We start from the raw sequence: 18114 nt of genomic DNA, 5'->3' as shown, positions 1-18114 counted from the left end.
TCATATCAATACAAACAATGTGACAATGTGTGAGGTGTCACTGATACTAATGGACCTATGGAGACACATAAAATGAATCTGCAGGTACCCTCGACTTTACAGGGCTTGAGTTAATGTCAGGTTGTTGTTAAGTTGTCCTGCCAAAAAAAAAAAATCGAATTTGCTAAACTGTTTGCAAACAAATTCGCCAGGGTAAAAACAATGTTGCAGGTTAAAAAATGAATAAATACAAGGGTGAAAAACAGATACATTTAGAGCAGCTAATTATTAAACACATTTATAATCAAATACCACAAGATCATAGATGAGGGCTTTGAACTGCCTTAGTGGCAGAAAAGACATTAAGTTTAAGGCCCTTCCATGTGCAAGGTGCCCTGTTAGAAAATTGTATTTCACTCAATTCTGGTCTGACAAATGGTATATTGCTATGCTATAATGCCCGTGCTGGAACTGTAAAAAAAGGCTAAGGGTCCCTAGAAAAAAACAAAATCGATACCTTTGATCAGAGTATCAGTGCAGGAAGTCTGCACATTACTTATCCAGTGCATTTTCAGTCATGGGGCAATTTTGTGTCTGGCATTAGAGGAAAAGTAAAAGGGTCACCATCCATCCATCCATCCATCCATCCATTTGTCGTCAGTGTCCACTGTGTACTCTGCGTGACTGTCATGAGCTAATGGTACTATCCGACCTGACCACGTTGTGTTAGAAGTCCTGGCCCCATTAAGCATCTACGCATGGAACAGCTAGTACTCAATAGCCTGGTCAGCTTGGGGGTCATGCTAAAGTTGTTTATATAAGTTGTTTGAACAATGATAAGGGGAAATGATGGCAGATAGCAAGAATGAACAAATATTTGACTGAGGGCAAGCAGCTGTTTGTCAGGATGGCATTAAGCCAGTGGGTTGCACAGCACCTGTAAGTGATTCAGTGTGTCCCTTCAGACAACAGTCTCAAAACTAAGCCATTACATGTGCAAATATGACAGAGTGAGACATGTAAAACAAATATGCACTAATTGTGCCAAAAGGCAAGAATGACAACAAATAACATGTTACACACTAGAAAGGCAAGTGGATATTTTAATCCCTTGTGTTTGTGGAGATTGGGCAGTCTCTCCTAAACCTAAAAAAAGGTAATGTTAAATAGTAAAGCATACAGCATTAGTAGCTATGGTCCCCAAGATCAGTGTTATTATCTAGTTAATGAACAGCTTATCAGGAGAGAGACTTTCACTTAAGTCTAAATTAAGTTTTATTATTTAAGGAGTTTCTGGGCTGATATAGTGTTTTAGCCATACACATTTTGAACAAATAAGAATTGTTTTTATATTATGGAGTATATGCATATGGTTTAATGGCAGTATTCATTTGGTTTAGTGCTGTGTACACACACACACACACACACACACACACACACACACACACACACACACACACACACACACTGCAATCCAGTGATGTTATCAGCATAGAAAAACAATAATTTAAAACAAGTAATTTTAAGATTTTATTGCAGTCATGTGTTAGTATTATTTCTGTTTTAGAACCATATTCCCACATACTTCCACAACCAGACGTGTACAGGAAAGTCGTTCAGAAATAACCTTCCAAAGCCAGGTCTTGATGCATTCTCACAATGTGATGCATTAACTGGCAATCAAGACTAGATTATAAAGCCTTATGTAACAAAGTAGTCCTTTAGTAGAAAAAGTTGTAAAAAAAAAGACCCAGCAGTTGCAGAGCATGTCAGGAAGCCAAGTTGGGCACACATTCAGGAGTGGTCAGGAGGGGCACTTCTCCGGTGGCTACCGATGGAGTAGAAGGGAAACTGGATGCATCCATAGCACCCATGCAGCACCCAAAGTCAGAGACCACCCAAAAAGTGTATAACATCCAAAACGGCACAGAAATTACTTAAAATAATCCACACGACAGATGGTGATGAAGATGTAGGCATTGTGCAAACGGTAAAGGCAACAACTGGGTTGTCTGTGTTAAAGCCAATGCTGGATCTTAGTTCAAAGCACCTTCTTTTGGTCCCAAGCAAAGAACCTACTCTACCAGAGGATGTCACTATTGAGGAGAGTCTATGTAGCAGTGGCGTAGGAATGAGTTAAACATTGGGGGGGGGGGACTGCTAATGGTTTGAACAGAATTATGTCATAAATCAACTACACTGAAGAATACTGATCAAAATTTGAATTCAAATATTCTGAATACATTTTCTTTTCTTAGTTGTATCTTATGCCTCAAGAACAGACACAGATACAGGCAAAGGTTAAGGTGAAAGGTAAAAACAGCATCGAGAATTTTAACATATAAACTAACTTGTTTTTTACTCTCAAGTGTGATATCCTTCCACATTTCCACTAACTAACTGGCCTGTGAAGGTAAAGGTAAACGAAAAAGACATTAGAACAGATGTAATGAACTGATAAATATAAATTCCTGTGTAGTTTTCTGTTACAAATAAAAGTTGGATAGCACTTTTTTCAGTGTTAAATATGTGCCATGGCACACAAAAGTCAACCTTTTGTGTGCCATGGAACACTGGCCTAGGCAAAAGAGCCAAAAAATGTTTTCCTCCCAAGCCACAAATTGCTTGCAAATTGACTTCTTGTCCAGCAAGTCAAGTTTATCCTGATGGACATGACAGACAGCAACATGTTAATGTCTGTTTTGAGTCATTGTGGAGTTTTGAGCCTGTGGAGGACACTAAAACTTCCCTCTGCCTTAGAGGATGAAACAGGGACTACCAAAAGCAACCTGACCAGGTTTTCAACTTGCCCAAATAGTTTACGTACCTCTACAGGCAATCCAGGAATGATCCCTGCAGCCTCTGCACTGTTGCTAAATGAGTAGATGGGAAAGCTAGTGCAATATTAAAATTGTGTTTTTTATATTATTGTTTACATTAAATAGTGTTCACTTATTATCATGTTCAAACCTTCCTCTCATGATCAACAAACTAAAATCGCCTCACCCTTCATAATAGCACCTACCTGCAACTCTGCAGTGCTGGCTCTCCCTGCATCACCCCCACCAGTGTTAGTTTCCAGCTGAACTTCATCTGGTCTCTAATATGAACGCAGTGGAGATGACTAAGGTATAGAAAAATACTGATGGGAACGTCAAGGACAAGTGAAAAACACACAGATAGACGAACTCCTTTCTAGGTGTGAGACATGTGTATGTGTACTATAATTATCCTCCTGGACAAAATTATTACCAACTCACATTTCCTTTCTTTCTTTTCTTCCCCATGAGAAAGAAATCACTTAAACTGAGCTGCTGCTGTCTTTTCATCTTAATACTTCTGACCTGTCGCCAGTTGCAGACTCCTGCTTCCCAAACAGTCCAAGCTGTGAGGGGGCAGGGCAGGCCAGTGACAAGATGCTGTGTTGTGCTTTTAAAATAAAAGCAAGTGACTTAAAGATTTCAAAATAAATACTTTTCTCTTCCACGGTATAATTTTTGGGTGGAACAAATGGGCCTATCTCCAATCCCCCCTTCCCCCCCATCCCCCCCCCCCCCCCCCCCCCCCCCCGGTTCCTATGCCCTTGCTATGTAGTCAAATTTGTTCAAAGTTCCATAGTTGTTACTAACAATGCTGGGAATTTGGAGACAGAGACTGAATAATGTGACCCTATGGTGGCTTTGATGTCTGTGGAAAAGCAAACCAGTTCTTGAAAGATGCACAGGCTGAACCAACTTTGAACCATCACTAGCACCAGCCAGGACCAACTGGGTTTGTTTTGGTCGTAAAGTGGTGTGTGTTGGATCAGGCAAAAGACTTATCATCAAGGCTTTCTGGATGAGGAAAGCCCCTGCTTGCTTTCATAACACCTTGGGGCCACTACCATTGAGTCAGAATCTCATTTGACTTCAGTACAGCCACAGCATTCCAGAGAAATATGGGGGAGAACTTAGTTGGCTTGAGAGATGTCATTTGTCAATGGTACCTGGATGATAACCTGGTCCACAGTCCAAACTTCAAGACCCATGTCTTCCACTTGAGATTTGTGTTCCAAGGGTATCAGAAACACAAGATGACATTCATTCCACACAAGTGTGAAGTGTTCAAAAGGAAGATGTGGTTTCTGGGGTGTCTGATGTCTGGCAAATGCTACACAATTGATCCAGATGAAGAGGCTCCATTTAAAGCATGAAATTTGGAGATTTGAGAAAAAATGCTTGGATTTCTCTCTCATTAGGGTTAGGGTTAGCATACATACCAAATTTCTCCAGAATATCAAAGCCTCTCAAACAGCTGCTCTCAGCACCTCTTGCCTGAGAACAAGAAAAAAGTAATTGCCATCAAAAATAAAGGCAACCGTCTACCTAACACTACTTTGCACTTGATACAAAGCCACAAGGAGACTCTGAACTCTATCGTTGACAAATTGATCAAGCCTCTCATCCTAGGGTATCCAGATCTCATGCAGCCTTTCATCCTCCATTGTAATGCCTCCTAGGAAGGACTGAGTGGAGGTTATTTATCAGAAGCAGAACAACAAGATGGTACAATTCAGATATAACTCCAGAACACCGATTACTTCATTACATTTATTAGTCATATATAGGTGACTTTCACCAAATTTATATTTATTTATTCATGTTTTGACTTCCCAGGGGGAACCAGTGACGCAGCTGGTGAGGTGTTGAATCAAAGCCGAACTGTAAACTAAAACCTCACACATATTTAATTCCACTTAGTATAAAATGTTTATCATATATACATGTTATGATAAACAATCAAACCAGCCAGGATATGTGTACTTTAGTTTTCTTGAATCATATTTATTCCATAAACACCTTTCAATTGTAAGAGATATATGCAGAGCCAAATCTCAAATTAAAATCTGCTAGATATTTCATCAGTGCTCTAACACCATCACTTTCGCCCATGGGCGCAACAACTCTTTTTTTAAAAGTCACCCAAAGTCTTTCACTGTATAAGTGTTGCAGGATGAGGTGGGCAGAGCCAGAGTTCTTCTCTTGTGCTGTGGAGGATGAAGCCAGCCACATAACAGTTATTCGGGTTTGGAATATTATCAGCAACCATTTTTGGCCAACAGGAGGTATGCGTCTGAGGACTGTGGTTCATATCCATTTAGGGTCATTCCATTTCTTTGGTACTTGGAATGATCCTGTTTGTGGTGTCTGTAGCTCTCTGTGGTCGGTAGGTGTGCCTGTGGGTGTTCCACAGCTTCTTCTGGGCTACGGTGCCAGCGTTGCTCCTCTGCTCCTTGGAAACGGGTGTACATCCTCTTCTGGGCCTCCAGTGCCAACGTTGCTCCTCTGCTCCTCTGGAAGCTGGCATACATCTTCTTCTGGGCTTCTGGTTCCAGCGCTGTCCTTCAGGCGTGAAGGTCATTCCCAGGGATGTGGCCAATGCTTTATGACTCCGTAGGTGATAAGGAAAATGGCCCACTGGATGTAGAGGGACCTGGCTGATGTCTTCTGCCTGGTGGAGGTGTCTTCTTACAGTGGGATGCGTGGATCCAAGTTGGATGACCCTCACACTTGACTACTGTGTTGGTGGTAGTTATATATGTGTTGGAGAAGTTATATATACACATACAAGAATATTGTCATATCATTACATTTTCAAGGTACAAGGAAGTTGGTGCCACAACGCGGCCATCTTTGTGGACCTACGCGTTATTTATATTTTTACATCCATGGAAAAGCCTCAATTTATGCTTCTTCAAATCAGCCGATTCTTTGAAAAAAGAGAACATTGTTAGGAAAAGCAAGATGATTAGGGGTTAGAAAGGACAGAGCTTTACAAGGACAGGAATACCAATTTTGGCAGCTGCTTTGGCTGCATTGTCAGCTAGAGCATTGCCTCTTGAACTACGGTCCTGGGATTTAGTGTGAGCAATTAACAACAGCAAATAGATGAAGGAAATCATGTTTGGGGTCTGTGTAAATGGTGACAGCTTTACCTTTTGCTAGATGACAGGCTCTCATCAGTGCGTGCCACTCAGCTACATGGCACTCCATATTCTCTATAAGATGAGTCATCAGTGTAGAAAACTAGATCTAGAGTTGGAAAAGGGTTTCTTAAGGGTCAGTTATGGGGATCGCCATAATCTTCTGGAGACAATAGTTAAGCAGGATTAAGAATAGAACGTCTTTCTTTTTTTTCCCAACATTTTCTTTATTGAGTTTTCACCATGTTTCCAGAATACATAAATATACAGACATAAGAGTGCTCTCACATCAAGGAAGACGTCAGGGATAACTAAATTATTGTCCAGCATATAAATTGTCCTTCCTTGCAAGTCAGGTATTTATGAGATAACATAGAGCAACACTTAGGTGAAAGTATAAGTATAAAAAAAACAAAAAAAAAACAAAACAAAAAAACAACAACACCAACAACAACCCGAACAATAAAGGTTTCTCTGCCTTATCAAGAGTTAGCCCAGGTTATTTCACTATTGTGTGTGGATCAAAAATACAAATTTAAATGTACAATTCACACAAAAACATATATATATATATTTTGGATCACTGCAAAGGACTACCAACAACTACGCCTCGTCAGTCTCATTCCCCACATTACTTAAATCCACATTCTCCATATGTTCCATAAAATGACCCCAAATGTTTTGAAATAGTGGTAGTTTTCCTTTTATAATGTAAGTTATCTTCTCCATAGGTAAAGTTGTGGATATTTCCTTAACCCAGTTGATGTTTTGGTTTACTGGTACTCCTCCATGAGAGTGCTATGACTCTTTTTACAAGCAGTAAACATAAATCCAGGGCAGTGATTATTTTTCTGGTCTGGGATAGTATCGTTGTAGCTTTACTGGTGTCACATCCTCATTAGCCAATTAAATTGGAGTACTTTGAGACGAGTATTGGTAGTTTGTGTTTGTGCTTCAGCAGACACTTTTTCCCAGTCCTCTGAGGGTAAGTCCTCCTGTAAATCTTCCTTCCAGTTTCCTTAAAGAAGACTCAGGGGATCCCTCTGCTAACATGTTATATAGTCTGGAGATAATTCCCTTTCCATAGCAATCTTTTTTCATTTCCATTTCCAAAGAAGACAACGGGGGGATCGACAAACACTGGTTTGAGATGATCTAATAAAATTTCTCAACTGCAAATATTTAAATTGATGTTTGTTTGGAATATCATACCTGGTAATCAACTCTTCAAATGACATCAAAATCCCACCATCTGATCCCATGAGATCCCCTATTATTTTCAAACCTTTTTCAGCCCACTTCCTAAAACCAGGATCTGCTCTGCCTGGAGTGAAGAACTGGTTACCCCATATCGGGCTGAAGCGTGACAGAGAGGAGGGTTCACCTAAATACTTCTTGACCTGGTACCAAATTATAATCATATTTCTGAGTATAGGATTTTTTGTCTTTTTTTTTCAACATTTCGGCTTTTGCTGAGTATATGTACTGAGGGAGAGGGAGAGGGACTGAGCAGTTTTCAATATTCATCCAAGGTGGAAGGGACTTTTCTGTAAAATAATGCATCATAGTCCTCAGTTGAGCTGCCCAATAATACCAAAGTGGATTGGGGCACTTGAGGCCTCCTCGATCATACGGTAGGTACAAGAGTGATAAACGTAGTCTTGGTCGTTTATTATTCCACAAAACAACGTACAAAAATTTTCTTTAGGAGTGGGAATAAATTAACAGGAGGTGGCAAAGGGATGTTCTGAAACAGATACAGAAGTTTGGGAATTACATTTTATTTAAGAACATTAATTCTTGCTATAAGCGATAAAGGCAAGGAGTTCCATCTATCCACAGAGGATGTAATTGAGTCTATCATGGGGTTGTAGTTAGCCCCAACAGTGTCTCTTATACATGGTACTATCCTAATCCCCAGATATGTAAAACAATCTACCTTTTTGAATTGGAAAGAGTTTCCAGCATTATTTCTTTCTTCCGAGTTAAGTAACATTAATGAAGATTTGTCTTTGTTAACTTTATATCCTGATATCCTTCCGAATGTGTTTATTAGATCCAACAAGGCTGGAATAGAGTTTTTCAGTTTTTCCAAGAAGAGAATGACGTCATCAGCAAATAAAGCAATTCTGTGTTCCTGTTGGCCTACTGACATACCAGTTATATTTTCATGAGACCGCACCGCAATGGCAAACGGTTCAATTGCTAAAATAAATAATAAGGAGGACAAAGGACACCCCTGCCTACATCCCTGTTTGATTTTAAATGATTTAGATATAACTCCATTAGTTATTATTTCAGCATATGGTTCATTATATAAAAGTTCAACCCACCGACAGAAATTATCCACACAGCCAAATCTTCATAGTATTTTGAATAAATAGGGCCACTCAACTCTATCAAAGGCCTTTTCGGCATCCAATGATAGCAAAGCAGTATCTGTTTTTTCTTCCCGATTATGAAGAATATCCATCACACGTCTCACATTATGAAATCCCTGTCTACCTACAATAAACCCATTCTGGTCACAAGCAATTATGTTTGGTTCAAAACATAACTCCAACCTTCTAGCCAAAATTTTGCAAAGTATTTTTAAATCAACATTAACAAGACTTATTGGTCTTAGATTTCCACACTTGTTGCAAGGTCTACCAGGTTTGGGCAGTAGAGTTATCAGAGCTCCTCTTAGTGAAATAGCGAGGATTCCTTTTTCAAATGAATCCGAAAACATGTCAAAAAGAGGGGAGAGCAATTTGTCTTTAACTTTTTTATAAATTTCTGTCGGCAGCCCATCTGGGCCTGGGGTTTTGCCTATTTTCAAATGATCTATCGCTATAGATATTTCCTCCTTAGTTATAGCTGCCCCAAGATCTACACTTGTTAATCCTGAAATGTTAGGTATTTGGAGAGTATCTAAGAAAATATTTTGTTCTTGTCCCATGTGCGTTATGTCTGAGCTGTATAACTTCTCAAAAAAGACCTTAAAAGTTTCACTGATTTCTAGTGGGTCAACAATAATCTGTCCATCACTATTTTCAACTGAGGTAATGTTTTTCTCATTTTGTAATTGTTTGAGGCGCCAGGCCAATAGTTTCCCGGGTTTCTCCCCCTGGTCATAAAATGCCTGCTTAAGACGCAAAAGATGTGAAGCTGCTTTAGAGGCAGAAAATTCGTTATACTGTGTTCTTAGTAGTTCATAGTTCTCGATGAATGTTTGGACATAACGTTTGATAGTATTCCCCCTCAAGCAGTTCAATCTCTGTTTCCAACTTTTTTGTTTTCTGATAAGTCTGTTTTGCCTTATAACTCGTAAAGCTAATTATCTGACCTCTTATGTAGACCTTAAAGGCTTCCCACCTTGAAGAGGGTGGTGTTTCATCTTTATTTGTTTCGAAAAAGATATTAATTTGGTTATCTATAAAGATATAAATTCTGAGTCTAGGAGCCATTTTTGTTTAAATCTCCACCGAGGGGGGTCTCTTCTTAGTCTTAAATCTTCATATATTAATGAATTTGGTGCATGGTCAGATATTAAGATGCTATCATAGTGACAGTCCTTTATTTTATGTTTTAAATTAGCGGAAACTAAAAAATAACCGACACGCAAGTATGATTGATGTGTATTTGAGTAACAGGAGTATTTTAAACCCTTGGGATTCATATCCCTCCAAATGTCTGTCAAATTAAGTTCCTCCATAAAGTGTTCAATAGTTTGTCTACTTTTGTTATGAGAATTATCAATACCTGAGCTTCTATCCAATTCTGGGTTCAGTGTGCAATTAAAATTCCCTGCTATAACACAACTACCAGCCAGAGATGAAATTGTAAGAAAGAGATTATGAAAAAACTTTGGGTCATCAATGTTAGGAGCGTATATATTTATCAGGTTTATTTTTTCCGTAATAAGTGTGCCCTGTAGAATAATGTATCTCCCAGTCTTGTCTTTAATAACCCTTGTCACATGAAATGGTATGGATTTATCAATCAAAATCATAACCCCTCTTGCCTGGGAAGTAAAGGGTGCTGAATATATATTGCCCTGCCACCTCCTCCTAATCTTCGCCTCTTGATTAGATAACAGGTGGGTTTCCTGAAGTAGCATGATATCAGAGTGTATAGATTTCACCCTAGTCATTACCTGTTTTACCTTTTTCAGTTTTTGTAGTACCCCGCAGTTCCAAGAAGATATTTTAATTCTTAATCCACCAGACATAATGTATAACATTGCATTGGCTTCTCAGTACATTCAGATAATTTAAAGACAGAGAAACAAAAAACACCTGGATGTTAAAGACTGCATCCATAATAATAAACACTGAACAATATACCCCCTTTAATTTAAAACTTTGAACTTTGTTACCCACCTCCCTCCCCCCTATATGTATTGGTACCTATCTAACAGCTAAAGGCTGTTCCACACAAAAGTGAGGATCAACCGACTGTGCCTGAACACGGTTCCTCTTACCCCACCCCGCTATTTGCACAGGAAACTCGTTATTATATACTTTCAGAAAATGAGGCTACAGTATTAATATTTGCTGTGAGCCTCTGGGCCAGCATATGTCAAACATAGTAAGCAAATTATTTATCTCCTTCTTTTTCTTCTTTTTTTTATTAGTTAACTTAAGGCTCAGTATTTATCCACCTATATCCATAGGCCTATACTGTAATGTGATGGTGACTACATTATCTTACCCAGGTCCACTTTCTGCTCTCAGATTCCTAACAAAGTTCTCTGCTTCAGCTGGCTGGTTAAAGATGCGAGACTGTCCGTTGTGTGTCACCAACAGCCGTGCAGGAGGAATCATACCGTATCGGATCCCCATGGCTCGGAGCTGCTGTCTCACAGCGTCAAACTCTTTCTGTTTTTTGTGTACGCCGGTAGTGAGGTCTTCGTACAGTCTCACCTGGGGGTTCTTGAATAGTATTGGTCTCTTTGCCCTGGCAGCTTTTATCACGGTCGTTTTATCCTTGTAATTTAAGAACTTCATGATAAGAGTCCTTGGTGCAGCAGTATTTGATGTACTCTTCAGTTCGACCCGATGCGCTCTCTCCACTATCAGAGCGGTGCGTAACAGTGCCAGGTTCAGAGCCTCGGGCAGCCAGTTTTCCAAGAAGGCGCACGCGTCCTCTCCCTCTGCGCCCTCGGGTAGATTAACCAGTCTCAAGTTAGATCGTCGCGATCTGGCCTCCAGATCCAGCACTTTTTCCTCAAGACCCTTATTTTTTTTTTCAAGAGCTTGAACGCTGGCTTGCAAACTGGCGATGCTGTCTTCTGCTGTGGATATCCGGATTTCCTAATCACCGACCCGTTCAGTACACTCATTAACATCTTTCTTCACATTCTCTATTGCTGACAAAATGCCATCTAGTTTGGAGGAAAAATCAGATTTCAAGTTTGCAATTGCAGCAAGTATTGCGTCTGAGCCTACTTCGGCCGTCATTCTCTTCTCAGTCGGCTCGCTGTTTTCCTCCTCCATTGCCTCGCATGTGCTTGTATTAGCCTCGTTAGCGTCTTGGCTAGCTTCAAGGCTCAGCTTAGAAGTGAAGTTGGATAACTTCGATTGAACCGGTGGCTTGCTGGTGGTTTTGAGTTTCTTTTAGTGTAAGGCATCACAGTTGTCCTTGGACATTGTTCAGTGTCTCATATACCGAGTATTGTCCAGAGTTTTACAGAAAGATAGCGGAGTTGAAGCGAGCACGTCCTCTCAGCAGGCTGCCATTCACCTACCTAGACATTCATTGACTTCCCCTTTCTCTTCATCTATGGGTTGATTGTGATCTATCAGAGCAGTTAAAACAGTTGTTTTGTTATGTTGATTAATCTCTGAAAAGATGTTGTTGGATTTGCAATAGATTCACAGATGTGGTATCTGACAAAAGAAAGGGGTGGGAAATAGTGAATCTTCACATGTTTTCAGTGAAAGGACCTATAGACACTGTAGTAGGCTTAGATGGAGGTAGACAAATGAAGATACCTCCAACCCCCACAGCTCTAACTGTTTCATCAGATACTTTCAAATGTGAAGATTTGGTTGGTTTTAATGTGGGAAAAGAGAAGCTCCTGTGTCTACCAAGAATTATGTTATATCACATTTCTCATTAAATAAGCATTTTCTTTTGTTTTTGCCAATTTAATTTGTGGAGTTTGGGTTACAATTTCTCCTGTTTCAATGTGGTCACTGAACTGACAGCTCTATTGATTATACTGTGGGGTTGGTGGGTATTCTATGTAGAGCTGTCCCAAACGATTATTTTTCAAACGATTAACCTAGCGATAATTTTTTTGATTAGTCGACTAATCTAACGATTAATTTAACGTAACCTGACCAAACAAAAGTAACGTAGTAACTGTAACTGTCGTTGATAACTTATATGAGGAAAAAAATGCCGCAGTTGTAGGCAGAGCAGCGTCTGACCTCCCGCCTGTCCTACCAACTCCTCATCACATTTCTGCCTGAAAAACAGTGTCTGTCACCGGCAAAAACCTTTAACTCACTCAAGTGGTTGTGTTGATAGAAATCACCGCGATGGTCAGCCCTCCCTACCGAGACTTTAGTGAACTTTCCCACAGAAAACAGCCTCCATCCCCGCAAGTGACAGAGTTACGCAGCGACCTGTTTGCTGATGGCGATTATGTAATAATGTAATTTAGCGCGAAAAACATAACTCTTTCACCTTTCAGGATGTTTAGGGGGCCGGGTTCTCAATCACTACACATTATTAACGGTCCGCGGGTTTATATTGACAGGGGGGACACCTGGGAAACACCCCGACGTCATCATCATGACGTGTACCGTCATGCCTCTTTAGGAGCGGCAGCGCAGCTTTCTGTGTGAATTACATGGTGGTTCGTCTTTATTCCAGCGGTGCTTCGCGCTGTGTGAATGACCAACGGCGGAGAATTGACGAACCGCCACTGCGGCATTAATGTAGCGTCTCTGTGTGAGAGGGGCTATTCTCAGCCTCCGCAGGTACTACCACTTCCTGTTTGGGACGCGTCGTCCCAGCCCTAATTCTATGTGGTTGCTTGAGTTGCCTTGGGCAGGGTACGTGGGGCAGTCTTGTTTGGGCAGTTCCTTACGCAATGGCCTGGCTCCTCACATAAAAAGTAATTCTCATGGTTAGAGAACGATGGCCTGTGGCTTTGCTCATGACGTGAGGGCCATCGTCTTTGGCAACCGCTTTGTTTTTGGAAGCTTCATCTGCCACTGCGTTCTCCTCTGGTTGTTCTGCCTGTGTAGTGAGACACTTGAGAAACCATTGGCATTTCATGCATTCTATATTTTCTTTGTTCTGTGTTATCCCAATTCCGAAGGTGTTGTGCTATTCCTACTAATTCAGTCATTGGTTTTCTTGACCAACCAACCTTTGTCCTGATATCTGGTTAAAGACTATTCACAAACAAATGTTGCATGTAACCAGCTGAAAATCCAACAATTTGACTTGGTGACAGACCACAATTGTGCTTTGCAGTTGTCGTCATTTTTATCTTTTCCTTGTCTAATATTTCTAAGAGGAGTAAAGTCAATTTGTTGTATTACCTCCTGTTGAACTGCTAAAGCTATGATGCTGTAAAGCATCTGAGCTTTCTCTGGTGTGATCCTGGACCACTGTGGGATTGCGGGGAATTTTACAGGCATCAGATGGCAAAGCCAGTTTTAACAGTTGTATCGTAACAGTCATATGAGGACTGTAGATGATGCATACTGAATTCCATTCTTCTAACCATTTTTGTTTATTTTTCCTTATGTGGCAGGGTGAGAGTGTGGGTGGAGGCCACCAGAATCTGACTGCCTGACAATGCCACCTGGGGAATTTCACCCCAGGAAATATCTTATGAAAATCTGACAAAGACCTCAATTACGTGATGGACAACACAAGTTCGTTTAACTGAGACAAGACAGAGATGTGGTTCCAAAGTAAAGCCAAATTTATTAATTTCAAGTGAAACTAGAACTGCAAGCAATTATGAACGGGGGCTAAGCGCCCCCGCGCCACTCGGACCCCGCACACCGCAGAGCCCACCGAAGTTGGCCCAAAAGGATGCCAGGCTCGGGGCAAAAGTGAAGACACAGGCCAATGTCTGAGCCATGGTATTCGCTGTAATGGGAAGTGCACTGGAAGTGCAAAAGGCTGAATGTGTGCCTATTTGGATTTATTTAATAAGCCACACCCACATTGACCAGTCATGACCACCTTCAAGATATGGCCTCAGGATTCGCCCTACATCATACCGACCAAATTTCGTAAAATCTGCGTAGCCGTTCAGGAGATATAAACTTCTTATCCTTTTAGCGCCCCCTAGTGGCCAAAATTCGCCAAATTCGGCTCATCCCTTCCCAGTCTCATGTCAACCAAGGATCTCAAATTTAGTGTTAATAGCATTTAGTTTGACCGAGATATCAAACAGTTTACATTTTTATAGCTAGCTACAGAAATTTGTTCTTTAATAATTTGCACATTTTTTGACCGAGCAAAATTCTTTTGATAACTTTAGATCAGGTCCAGCTGAAGAGTGTACGTGGCAAGTTTCATGCAGATCGGACAAAATCCCAAGGAGGAGTTTGAAAAAGTAGGTTTTGCATAAGTACTGATTCAGCGAACAAAATGTGCAGCAGAAGTGGGTGTGTCCTATGTCAGAAAACCCATCTCTATTGAGGGAACATATTGATATAAGGTTTGCGAATGTTTTATTTAAAATGTGGAAGTTACAGGCAAAAATGCGATTGCATCCATTATAGCGCCACCTATATCCCAATTTGCACCAAATTTGGCACAGTGCCTCTGAATGACTTCAGGAATAATTGACTTAAGTTTGATGTTGAAAGCATTTAGTTTGACCGAAATATGAAACAATATGTGTTTTTTAGCTAGCAAAAAAGATTGTTTGGTTATAACTAGCAGATTTTTTGGAGTGCCAAAATTCTTTTGAACGGAATGTGCAGCAGAAGTGGACATGTCCTATGTCAGAAAACCCAGGTCTGTCCAGGGAACATATGGATATAAGTTTTGCAAATGTGTTATTTAAAATGTGGAAGTTACAGGCAAAAACGCGATGGCATCCATTATAGCGCCACCTAGTGGAGTACAAGTGCAATTTTTGGTATGGAAGAACTGTGTACTATTCTGTCTGTACCATATACATTTCCAAGCTCTCAGCATAATAGTTTGGCTGAAATTAATGTTTGTTGTTTATCTTGTAATAAGTATATGTAATATGTAGTTTTTTGTGTCTGAGATATTTGCAGGAGTCTGGACCAACCCTCCAAATTGCACCGCCCTCCCTTGCACGGTTTAGCCTGCAGCACCACTTTTAGCCGGAGAAAAATAAAAATAAAAATAAAAATCTTAACTTTTACAATAGGGTTCCTAGCACCGCTGGTCCTTCCCTCGGCCCCTCGGGCTTGGCCCCCTAATAATGAAAAAATGGAAATATTTGTGGAGAAGGGGGTTAATAACGCGGGGAAAATTAATCAAATTATGAAAACATAACAATTTTTGAAGTATTCCTTTATAAACAATAAAATGGTGTCTTTTTGAAACACTTATACCAAAATTAACAAAAAGAGTGAACAGCAGCCTACTACCTGTGTCCCGGTGAACTTTAACACTACAAACAGTGAGGGAACCACTCTAACGTGCCTAGTCTCCACTATGAGCCGACTAACGCCAATAAAATAAAGGAAAAAGGGGCAAAAGAAATGTTACTACAAACAATTAAAAACACACCAGTTGGTCCAAACTAATCATATAAGAAATGTACAACAAAACAAATCAATGAAGGCAAAACTAGAACAAAGCAAAACAGCAGCTGACAATGACCTATAAATTCAAAAAGGACACGTTAATAGTGATAAAACAAGTGGCATTTTAGTTATATTCTGCTTACACCTAAAAGTACATACCTTAATAAAAAAGGTGTACAGGCTAACCCCGCTTAATGCATCCCCACAACATTGGAGGTGAACTATAAAAGAGAAAAAGTTTGGATTTGTTAATATCACTTCACTTGCACATCATGTGTCAGCAGTTTACAACATACCTTCATTCATAGGTAGATGCAGACACCGATATGACCAGGCAAAAGAGCAGCTCAGAGTCAGAGGAGCCCACACAACAACCAGGGGGTGACAAAGACAGCCGTGAGGCCACAGGTGCCTTAAATGCCTTTAGATTTATCAGGACTGAGTTGGGCAGAGGAGTTGGGAGGGGTTGGCCTGAACACCAGGGTGTGTTCAAGAGCCAACAGCCTCCTTAACATGAGGAAACATTGGTTTGCCCATCACACTTACACCTTTGGGAAAATCACTGATTATTGTTTTTAGCTCCCCTTGGCTCCAAGGTTTATAGACAACTTCTTTTCCCATTGTAAATTGTGGAGCTAATTTTGTGGGGTTTGTTTTCTTTAGTTTTCTACTTTTCTTGTTGGAACCCACCCTTGTTTTTCTACCTGAGTCTTCATCTCAGGTCTTGGGTATTCAAAAACCCAGTCATTATCAGTGCTATCAACACTGGACTATTTTATCTCTCTCACAGGATAAAGGCTTTGATTGTGATTGTTTTTCTTTGTTTCTACAAGACATGTCCAATTGACTGTCCGAATTAATCTTAGTCTGTGTTCTGTTTTTTTTCCTCCTTCTTCTTCTTCTGAAAAATATACATCCAAGTATTGGGATCTCTCATCCCTGAGATAACTAATTATTCCTACTACTTCCTACTGGTCCTACATAGGCCTATTTTCTCAGTGGGCAAACCTCTCATCCCCCAAATCAGACTCACAGGAATATATACCTGGTCTTTTTTCTCTCACCATGTTGATGTTAAGTAGGATGCTAACCCCTCGATGCTTGGTATCGAAACCATACAACATCAACTTCACAAAACACACAGCAAACTTAGTTGAAATCACACATTTAACATAGTTATCAAACTGGGTCTAGACATCCTTTGATAAACTAGTTGGTGTTACGCAAAATGTGTATATGCAGGGTTTAGGAAACAGGAATCATCATTTAGGTCTGGAGGTCAAAGGGCTCTTCCCAGACATCACTCTAAATATGTGTTTTCTTCCTCACCGCCCATCAGTCTGGGGAAGGCTATAGGATCATCTCCAAAAGATTCCAGCTCGATCCATCCACTGTGAGACATATCATTTACCAGGGCTGCCAAGTTTCAGAAAATGACAAGAGTGAGACTTTAGCCATGCGATGTGTTCGGCGAAAAAAATTTGGCCTTTTTTTACATCGATTTGGCCTGTTTTAACATCGATTTATTCCTTAAGATTGATGTCCTCACCTCCATGCCAGCGGCTCTCCCTGCACTGTGGCCTCCTAATGCTAGCCTTAATTAACCAGAATAGAAATGAAAATTGTAACAAGAATTTTGACAAAATACATTTATCAGGGTTCTAGCAGTTTTCAGTAAGTCAAATTTAAGACCTTTTTAAGACATTTTAAGACCATAAAAATTTAAATTTAAGACCTTCACAATGCATTACCAAAAAAATTTAAAATCAAATAAATTCTGAAAGAATCATTTTATTACAATGAGTTCAGTAACATAAACAGGCAAAAAACAAACTTGCCTTCAAATAGAGTATATTTAATTTCATATTAATTAAAAAGCGCACTGCAACTTACAAATCCAAGAAAAAGAAGCACACACTCACACTCTCTCTCTCACACATGCATACACACTCACCTGCGCTCTCTTTCTCTCACACACACACAAACTCACCCGCGCTCTCTCTCTCTCACACACACACACTCACCCACCCGCGCTCTCTCTCTCTCTCACACACACACACTCACCCGCGCTCTCTTTCTCTCACACACACACTCACCCGCGCTCTCTCTCTCTCACACACTGGAGAACGTCAAGTGGGTTTTAAATGTTGGCGCTGTTGCGTGTGAAAGCTAGTTAGAGACGCCTAGACCCGCCTTACGTTGCTTCTGATTGGTTAATATTGCGTGGTGCCTTCCGTGGTTGGTTAGATTTAGGCACAAAGGACTGATGGATTGGTCTGGGATTGGTTATCTCGGTCAGTCAATCAGAGTTACTCTAACTACGGCAATCCGCGAGGACCAAAGTTTATTATCATAAAAAAATAAATATAGAATGGGGAAATATAAGCGTGAGAAATGTCAAGTGTGGCGTGTGGTATGAAAATT

This window comes from Sparus aurata, chromosome 5, assembly GCF_900880675.1.
Source record: "Sparus aurata chromosome 5, fSpaAur1.1, whole genome shotgun sequence".
Lineage (NCBI taxonomy): Eukaryota > Metazoa > Chordata > Actinopteri > Spariformes > Sparidae > Sparus > Sparus aurata.
This window is presented reverse-complemented; position numbering follows the sequence as displayed.